Raw genomic sequence first — 9,034 nt, forward strand, 5'->3', positions numbered from 1 at the left:
TGCGCAGTCTTGTTCTAGTTGAGCCTTGATTGTTGTAGTTAATACTAGAGGGATTTGACCACCAGGCCGACTGGCTGTGTGAATCAGCTGTGTCTGCCGCGGAAAACTTCTGTCCTCTGGGGAGGTGCTAATCTAGCCTTTGCCTGAGGCTATCCGGCAAATGGCTCTGCGCAGGGCTTGGGCGGGGCGGGCTCAACAGGGCGGGCGGAGGGAGCCGTTATGGTGCCCTCAGTCCTGTTCCCAGAGGCTCTGCTTCTCAGAACCCCCGGAACCGCTGCAAACCTCGGAGGGAAAGCTGCCTTCCAACTGATGCCAGACACTCCCGCTTCTCCCGTTTGGGTCCGAGTCCCCAGCGATTCGCCCGTATCTGGAGCTCAGAGTCTGAGACTCCCCCCTGACCGAAAACGACAACCGCGCTCTCAGCCACCAGCCCGCTTTGCGCGCGCACCTCCGCACCTGAGTTTTTTCCACACTGCGCCTCCTCTGAGCCTCGGTGTGCTGTTATTTTTCCTTCTAGTTGAAGAGTCTCTCCTCAGCCAGCCTTCCTGTGGTTCTGGGTGATGTCCGTTCCGTCTTTTAGTTGTATTTTTGAAGTGGTTGTTTGCGGCAGCAGTCTCCGGTGTTTACCTATGCCGCCATCTTGGTGGAGTCCTCCTATTGTTGAAAGTATTACATATGTACCCTTTTCCCCCCATTTGACCCCTTCTAGCCCACCCCCACCACCTGCCATAGGCCTTCACTACCCTATTGTCTGTGTCCATGGGTTATGCATATATACATACAAGTTCTTTGATCTCTTCCCATCCACCCACCCTCCCCTGCCTTCCCTTTGAGATTTCAGTCTGTTTTATGTTTCTATATCTCTGGATCTATTTTGTTCATCAGTTTATTTTGTTAATTAGATTCTACAAATCTCTGAGTGAGATCATGTGATACTTGTCTTTCTCTGACTGGCTTATTTTGTTTAGCATAATATTCTCCAGGTTCCTCTGTGCTGTCTCAAAGGGTAAGAGATCCTTCTTTTTTACTGTTGCATAGTATTCCATGGTGTAAATGTACCACAGCTTTTTTATCCATTCGTCTACTGGTGGACACTTGGGCTGTTTCCAGATCTTAGCTATTGTAAATTGTACTATGAACATAGGGGTGCATACATTCCTTCTGATTGGTGTTTCAGGTTTCTTAGGATACATTCCTAGAAGTAGCATCACTGGGTCAAATTGCAGGTTCATATTAATTTTTGAGGAAATTCCATATTGTTTTCCATAATGGCTGTACCAGTCTGCATTCTCATCATCAGTGTATTAGGGTTCCCTTTCTCCATATCCTTGACAACATTTGTTCTTTGTTGATTTGTTGAAGATAGCCATTCTGAAAGGTGTGAAGTGATACCTTATTGTCATTTTAATTTGCATCTCTCTGGTATGTCCCCTTTGGAGAATTATCTATTTAGGTACTTTGTCCATTTTTTTTTAATTTGATTGTTTGCCTTCCTTTTGTTAAGTTGTATGAGTTTCCTTAGATATTTTGGATATTAAACCTTTACCTGATGTATCATTGCCAAATATGTTCTCCCAATACAATGGGCTCCTGTTTCATTTTGTTGATGGTTTCTTTTGCTGTGCAGAAGCTTTTTATTTTGATGTAGTCCCATTTGTTTATTTTCTCCTTAGTTTCCTTTGCCCTAGGAGATGTATCCATAAACATATTGCTATGAGAGAAGTCTGAGATTTTGCTTCCTTTGGTTTCTTCTAGGGTTTTTATGGTTTCACTAGAGGCCCGGGGCACAAAAAATTGTGCACTCGGGGGGGGGGGGGGCCCCCCCCCCCGGCTTCAGGCTGGCCACACCCCCTTCAGGGTGGGGGTCCCCACTGGGGTGCCTGGCCAGCCTGGGTGAGGGGCTGATGGCTGTTTGCAGGCTTGTCAAGCCCCCTAGTGGGGACCCTCACCTCATGGGGGTGTGGCCAGCCTGGGTGAGGGGCTGAGGGCCGTTTTCAGGCTGGCCACACCCCCTTCAGGGTGGGGGTCCCCACTGGGGTGCCTGGCCAGCCTGGGTGAGGGGCTGATGGCTGTTTGCAGGCTTGTCAAGCCCCCTAGTGGGGACCCTCACCTCATGGGGGTGTGGCCAGCCTGGGTGAGGGGCTGAGGGCCGTTTTCAGGCTGGCCACACCCCCTTCAGGGTGGGGGTCCCCACTGGGGTGCCTGGCCAGCCTGGGTGAGGGGCTGATGGCTGTTTGCAGGCTTGTCAAGCCCCCTAGTGGGGACCCTCACCTCATGGGGGTGTGGCCAGCCTGGGTGAGGGGCTGAGGGCCGTTTTCAGGCTGCCCACAGCCCCTTCAGGGCTGGGGGGGTCCCACTGGGGTGCCTGGCCAGCTTGGGTGAGGGGCTGATGGCCATTTTTGGGCTGGTCACACCCCCCGGTGACCCAAGCTCCCAGCCTCTCCTTTTTTTCTGTCTTTTTTTTTCCCCGGCTGGAAGGAGGTATCTGGGATTTATTTATCTTCTATGATTGAAATGTTGTAACTTTGAGCGGAGCCCAGGGTGGGCCAGGGCAGGCGGGAAGCTTGGCTTCCTCCATTGCTGGGGGCAACCCAAGCCTCCTGCTCACTCCAGCTCCTTGGCCGCCGCCATCTTAGTTGGGTTAATTTGCATATTCGCTCCTGATTGGCTGGTGGGTGTAGCGGAGTGATGGAGTGATGGTTAATTTGCATGTTTCTCTTTTATTATATAGGATGACATACATTTAAGTCTTTTATCCATTTTGAGTTTATTCTTATGTATGGTGTAAGTTGGTGGTCTAGTTTGATGATTTTTTTTTGGCATGTACTATCTGTTCAATGTTCTCAACACCATTTATTGAAGAGACTTTCTTAACTCCATTGTATGTTCTTTCCTCCTTTGCCAAATATTAATTGAGCATAGTGGTTTGGGCCAATTTCTGTGGTCTCTGTTCTATTCCTTTTATCTATATGCCTGGTCTTGTGCCAATACCATGCTGTTTTGATTACAGTGGTTTTATGGTATAACTTGATATCTGGTATTGTGATCCCTCCAATTTTCTTCTTCTTTCTCAAAATTGCTGTGGCTATTCGGGGTCCTTTTTGTTGTATATAGATTTTTGTAATATTTGTTCTAGATCTGTGAAATATGCTGTTGGGTTTTTTTTAAAATATATTTTATTGATTTTTTACAGAGAGGAAGGGAGAGGGATAGAGAGTTAGAAACATCAATGAGAGAGAAACATCGATCAGCTGCCTCCTGCACACCTTCTACTAGGGATGTGCCTACAACCAAGGTACATGCCCTTGACCGGAATTGAACCTGGGACCTTTCAGTCCACAGGCCGATGCTCTATCCACTGAGCCAAACCGGCCAGGGCTGCTGTTGGTATTTTAATAAAGATTGCATTTAATCTGTAGATTGTCTTGGTTAGTATGCACATTTTTTTAAAAATATATCTTATTGATTTTTTACAGAGAGGAAGGGAGAGGGATAGAGAGTTAGAAACATCAATGAGAGAGAAACATCGATCAGCTGCCTCCTGCACACCCCCCACTGGGGATGTGCCCACAACCAAGGTACATGCCCCTGACCGGAATCAAACCTGGGACCCCCCAGTCCGCAGGCCGACGCTCTATCCACTGAGCCAAACCAGTTAGGGCAGTATGGACATTTTAATGTTGATTCTACCAATCCATGAACATAGTATATTCTTCCACTTGTTTATATCTTCCTCTATCTCTTTTTTCAAAATCCTGTAGTTTTCAGAGTACAAGTATTTTACTTCCTCGGTTAAGTTTATTCCTAAGTATCTTAATTCTTTTGTTGCAATGGTAAAGATTATTTGCTTAGTTTCTCTTTCTGAGAATTCATTATTGGTGTATAAAAATGCCATCAATTTCTGGGTGTTGATTTTGTATCCTGCTATATTGCCACATTCATTTATTAAATCTAGCAATTTGTAGTGGTCTTTAGGGTTCTCTATGTTCAATATCATGTCCTCTAAAAATAATGAGAGTTTTACTTCCTCCTTTCCAATTTGGATGCTTTTTATTTCTTCTTCCAGTCTGATCATTATGGCTAATATTTCCACTACTATGTTGAATAGAGTGGTGAAAGTGGACATCCCTATCTTGTTCCTGTTCTTAGGAGAAATGGTTTTTGCCCATTGAGTATGATGATGGCTGTAGGTTTGCCATATATGGCTTTTATTATGTTGAGATATGATCTTCTATTCCCACTTTGTTGGGAATTTTATCAAAAACAGGTGTTGGATTTTGTCAAATGCTTTTTTTGCATCTATTGACATAATTGTGTGATTTTTGCCTTTCAATTTGTTTACGTGATGTATCACATTTATTGATTTGCTAATTTTGTACCAGCCTTGCATCCCCAGAATAAATCCCACTTGGTCATGGTGTATGATCTTGTTAATATATTGCTGAATCCGATTTGATAATATTTTGTTGATGATTTTAGCATCCATGTTCAGCAGCATAAGTGTCCTGTACTTTTATTTGTAGTGTCTTTATTTGGTTTTGGAATTAGGATAATGCTGGCCACATAAAAAGAGCTTGGGAAGTGTTCCTTCCTCTTGAACTTTTTTAAATAGTTTGAGGGGTATATGTGTTAGTTCTTTGACTGTTGGGTAAAACTCCCCTGTGAAGCCATCCAGACCAGGGCTTTTGTCTACTGGGAGTTTTTTTTTTATTATTATTACTGGTTCTATTTACTCAGTTGTTATTGGCCTATTCAGGTTTTCTGTTTCTTCCTGATTTAGTTTTGGGAGATTGTATTTTTCTAGGAATCTGTCCATTTCCTCTACATTGTCCAGCTCGTTGGCATATAGTTGTTCATAGTATTTTCTTACAATCCTTTGCATTTCTGTGGTGTCAGTTGTTACTTTACCACTTTCGTTTCTGATTTTATTTGTGTCCTCTCTGTTTCTTGCTGAGTCTGGCTAAAAGTTCATTAATCTTGTTTATCTTTTCAAAGAACCAGGTTTTGGTTTCATTGACTTTTATATTGTTTTTTTAGCCTTTATGTAATTTATTTCTGCTCTAATTTTTATTGTTTCCTTCCTTCTACTTACTCTGGGCTTTTCTTGTTGTTCTCTTTCTAATTCTTTAAGTTGTAGGGTTAAATAGTCTATTGCTAAGTTTCCTTAGTTTTTGAGGTAAGCCTGTAATGCTATGAACTTCCCTCTCAAGACTGCTCTTGCTGTGTCCCAGAAACTTTGGGTTGTTATGTGTTCATTTTCACTTGTTTCCAGGAAGTTTTTTATTTGTTTCTTGATCTCATTGGTAACTCATTGTTTAATAGCATGCTATTTAACCTCCATGTGTTTGAATGTTTTTGAGTGTTTTTACTGTAGTTGACTTCTAATTTCATTCCATTGTGGTCTGAAAAGAAACTTGATATGATTTCAATCTTCTTGAACTTGTAGAGACTTGGTTTGTGTCCTAACCCATGTCCACTTGAGAAGAATGTATATTCTGCAGCTTTGGGGTGAAATGTTCTCTAAACAGCAATTAAATCCATCTCATCCAGTTTGTCATTTAGAGTCACTATTTCCTTACTGATTTTTTGTCTGGAAGATCTATCCAATGAAGTCAGCAGGGTGTTAAAGTCCCCTACTATGACTGTATTGCTGTCAATCTCTCCCTTAAAGTCCTTTAGAAATTTTAAAAAATATATTTAGGTGCTCCTATATTGGGTGCATATGTTTACCAGGGTCATATCCTTTTGTTGTATCGACCCCTTTAGTATTATGAAGTGGCCTTTACTGTCTCTTGTGATGGCCTTCATTTTTTTTCTACCCTGACTTCTAATTCACTAATCCAATCCTCAGCTTCCCCTAATTTGCTTTGTATTCCTTCCAATGTGTTCTTTATTAGTGCTGTGTCATTTTGTCAGATATGAGTATTGCCACACCAGCTTTTTTTTTTCCATTTCTATTTGTCTGGAAAAAAAAAATTGTCCATCACTTCACACTCATCCTGTGTGAGTCTTTTGTCCTAAGGTGGATGTCTTGTAGACAGCATATAATTGGGTCATGTGTTTGTATCCATTCAGATACCCTATGTCTTTTGATTGGAGCATTTAATCCATTTATATTTAAGGTTATTATTGGTAGGTACTTATTTATTGCCATTTTAATTCTGTATCTATATTCACCAAGAATATTGGCCTGTAGTTTTTTCCTTTGTAGTGCCTTTATCTGGTTTTGGAATTAGGATAATTTTTGGAATAGTTTGAGAAGTGTTAGTCTTCTTTGAATGTTTGGTAAACCTAGCATGTAAATCCATCCAGTTTAGGACTTCTGTTTGCTGGGAGGGTTTTTATTATTATTATTCCTGCTTCGATTTCATTAGTTATTATCAGCCTATTCAGGTTTTCTGATTCCTCCTGTTTGAGTTTTGGAAGATTGTATATTTTTAGGAATTTTCCGTTCACCCATGTTGTTCATATAGATGTTCATCATATTTTCTTACAATCCTTTGTATTTCGACGATGTCAATTTTTTCTTCACCTCTTACATTTCTGATTTTATTTGTTGGGGTCCTCTCTCTTTGTTTCTTGGTAAGTCTGGCTAAAGGTTCATCAATCTTGTTTATCTTTTAGAAAACCCAGCTCTTGGTTTCATTGATATTTTGTATTGTTATTTTAGTCTCTGTGTCATTTATTTCCACTCTGATTTTTACTATTTCCTTTCTTCTACTTCCTCTGAGCTTTTCTAATTATTTTTTAATTTTTAAAAATATATTTTTACCGATTTCAGAGAAGGGAGAGGGAGATAGAAATATCAAAGATGAGAACCATTGATTGGCTGCCTCCTGCACTCCCCCTAGTGGGGATTGAGCCCACAACTGGGGCTCAATGCCCTGACCAGGAATAGAACCGTGATCTCCTGGTTAATAGGTCAACACTCAACTACTGAGCCACACTGGCTGGGCTCATTCTAATTATTTAGTTGTAAGGTTAGATATCCTTGTTGTTGTTTTTTTTTTTTTCCTGCTCAGACTAGGTGATTTTTTTCTACCTTATTTTCCAAATCACTGATTCGATCCTCTGCTTCATAAGGCCTGTTTATTCCTCACAGTGTATTTTTTAAAATTTCAACTATGGTAGTCTCTATTGTCACCTATTTTCCATGTTTTCTATGTGTTAGTGGGGTTTTTTCCATGCTGTTGAGCATCTTTACAGCCATTACTTTGAGCTCTGTTTCTGATGAATTGCTTGCCTCCTTTTCATTTAGCTCTTTTTATAGAGATTCCTCCTGTGTTTTTAATTATTTGGGGCCTGTTCGTTTGTCTCCCAATATTGGCTGTCTCTTTTTGTTTCTATGTAGTAGATAAAACTGCTATCACTCACAGTCTTGCTTAGGTGCCTTCTGTAGTAGGTGTCCTGTGGGACCCAGTGGTGCAATCTCCTTGATCTCTTAAGCTGGGTGCTCTAGGAATCTCTCTTTTGTGGGTTATTTGGGCCTCCCTGTTGTAACTGGGTCTTAAATGCTGTTGACCTATTTGTGGGTGGGATCAACCCTCAGGCTGGCTCTCTCAACCACACCCACAGCATGCAAACTTACATGCTGTCCACTCTTTGTGTCTTCATCTACTGGACCTGTTTTGCATGGGAGGGGTCAATCTGTGTAGACAGGTCAGCTTCCTGGAGCTCTGATATAGTGGCAGATCAATAAAAGACCATGCACTGTGAGCTCAACATCCACATGTCGGCTACTCAGCTCGCCCTCTATGTTGCTTGGACTCCTAGTCTTATGCAGGAAAGGCCCAATCTGGCCACACCACACTGACCCTTTCACAGGTGCAAGCTCAGTAAATTGGGGCAACCTGTTTGGGCAGACAGGGCTAGTGGGTCCGCTAGTTTGGGGCAGCATAGTTTGACACTCAAATGGGGAAAATGTGCCCCTACTCCAGAGCCATCCATTCAGACTCTGCCAGTCTCCAACTCTAGCTCTCCCAGGAGTGCACCACAGGTTCAGGTCGGGTGTAGCCAGCTTTCCTCACTGAAGGAACAAGCTCAGCAGGACAGGATGGGGTCACAGGGACTTAGGCAAACAGATCAAGAAAGCCTTCTTTTGCGAGTGCCACCAACTGTACCACAGGAAGGGTTGAGCTGCATTCCTCCTTTTAGCTCTGTAGCCACTCCTGCTCAAGCCCTGGACTGGAACCTGTGAGGTAGATGGACTCTGAATGTCCTGGCTCTGAGCAAAGCCTCCTCCCCCCTCAAAACTGAGCCTAGCAGCATGGGGCCAGCAGGGCTTATGAAAACTGACCATGGCAGTCTTCCATCAGTGGTGGTGCTGGCCCCTGTGAGGAGAGAAAGCTGTACAACTCCTCTCCCTAGCTCCACAGCTACGCCTTCCGAGACCCCTAGAGCCACATTCCAAAGCTGCAGTTCCAAGCTATGCTCCCTGCTCCATTACCCCCAGCAGGACTTGGAGGAACAGATCAAAGCAGCCCTCTGATGGGTGTGGCGCTGGCCCTCAGCTCTTAAGAGGGAAGTGAGCTCCTCGCCTTCCCCTAGTGCACCACCAGAGACCCCAACAGGAGGCTCCTAGTGGTCACACCAATGTCCCAGTTCAGAGTTGTGCTTCCTCTCCCCTACAAGGCCGCACCAGTAGTACAGTGCCAGCAGGGCTTGGAGAAATAGATCAAGGCTCCTTGGCCAGTTTGGTTCAGTGGACAGAGCGTCAGCCTGCGGACTGAAGGGTCCCGGGTTCAATTCCGGTCAAGGGCACATGCCTGGGTCGCAGGCTCAATCCCCATTAGGGGGCGTGCAGGAGGTGGCCGATCCGTGATTCTCATCAATGATGTTTCTATCTCTCTCCCTTCCTCTCTGAAATCAATAAAAATATATTTTAAAAAAATAGATCAAGGCAACCCTCTGCTTGGGGTGGCACCAGAACTTGGGAGGGGAGAGAACTGTTACCCTTCCCCTAGCTCCACAGTACACTGCCAGACTCTGATGGAGGGTCCCTAAGGGGCTATGTGAAATGTCCCAGTTCGGAGTT

At 43.5% G+C, this 9,034-nt stretch overlaps 1 long non-coding RNA gene across 1 annotated transcript in view; it reads left to right on the forward strand.

Annotated features, from left to right (window-relative positions):
* The first annotated feature begins 1,332 nt into the window (after positions 1–1,332).
* Positions 1,333–9,034, forward strand: part of LOC106725861 — a 10,673-nt gene continuing 2,971 nt past the window's right edge. Inside the window, exon 1 of the long non-coding RNA XR_001361865.1 lies at positions 1,333–1,378. This is a non-coding gene — a long non-coding RNA (uncharacterized LOC106725861). The remainder of the gene's footprint in view (positions 1,379–9,034) is intronic.

Source organism: Myotis brandtii, unplaced genomic scaffold, assembly GCF_000412655.1.
Source record: "Myotis brandtii unplaced genomic scaffold, ASM41265v1 scaffold193, whole genome shotgun sequence".
Classification (NCBI taxonomy): domain Eukaryota; kingdom Metazoa; phylum Chordata; class Mammalia; order Chiroptera; family Vespertilionidae; genus Myotis; species Myotis brandtii.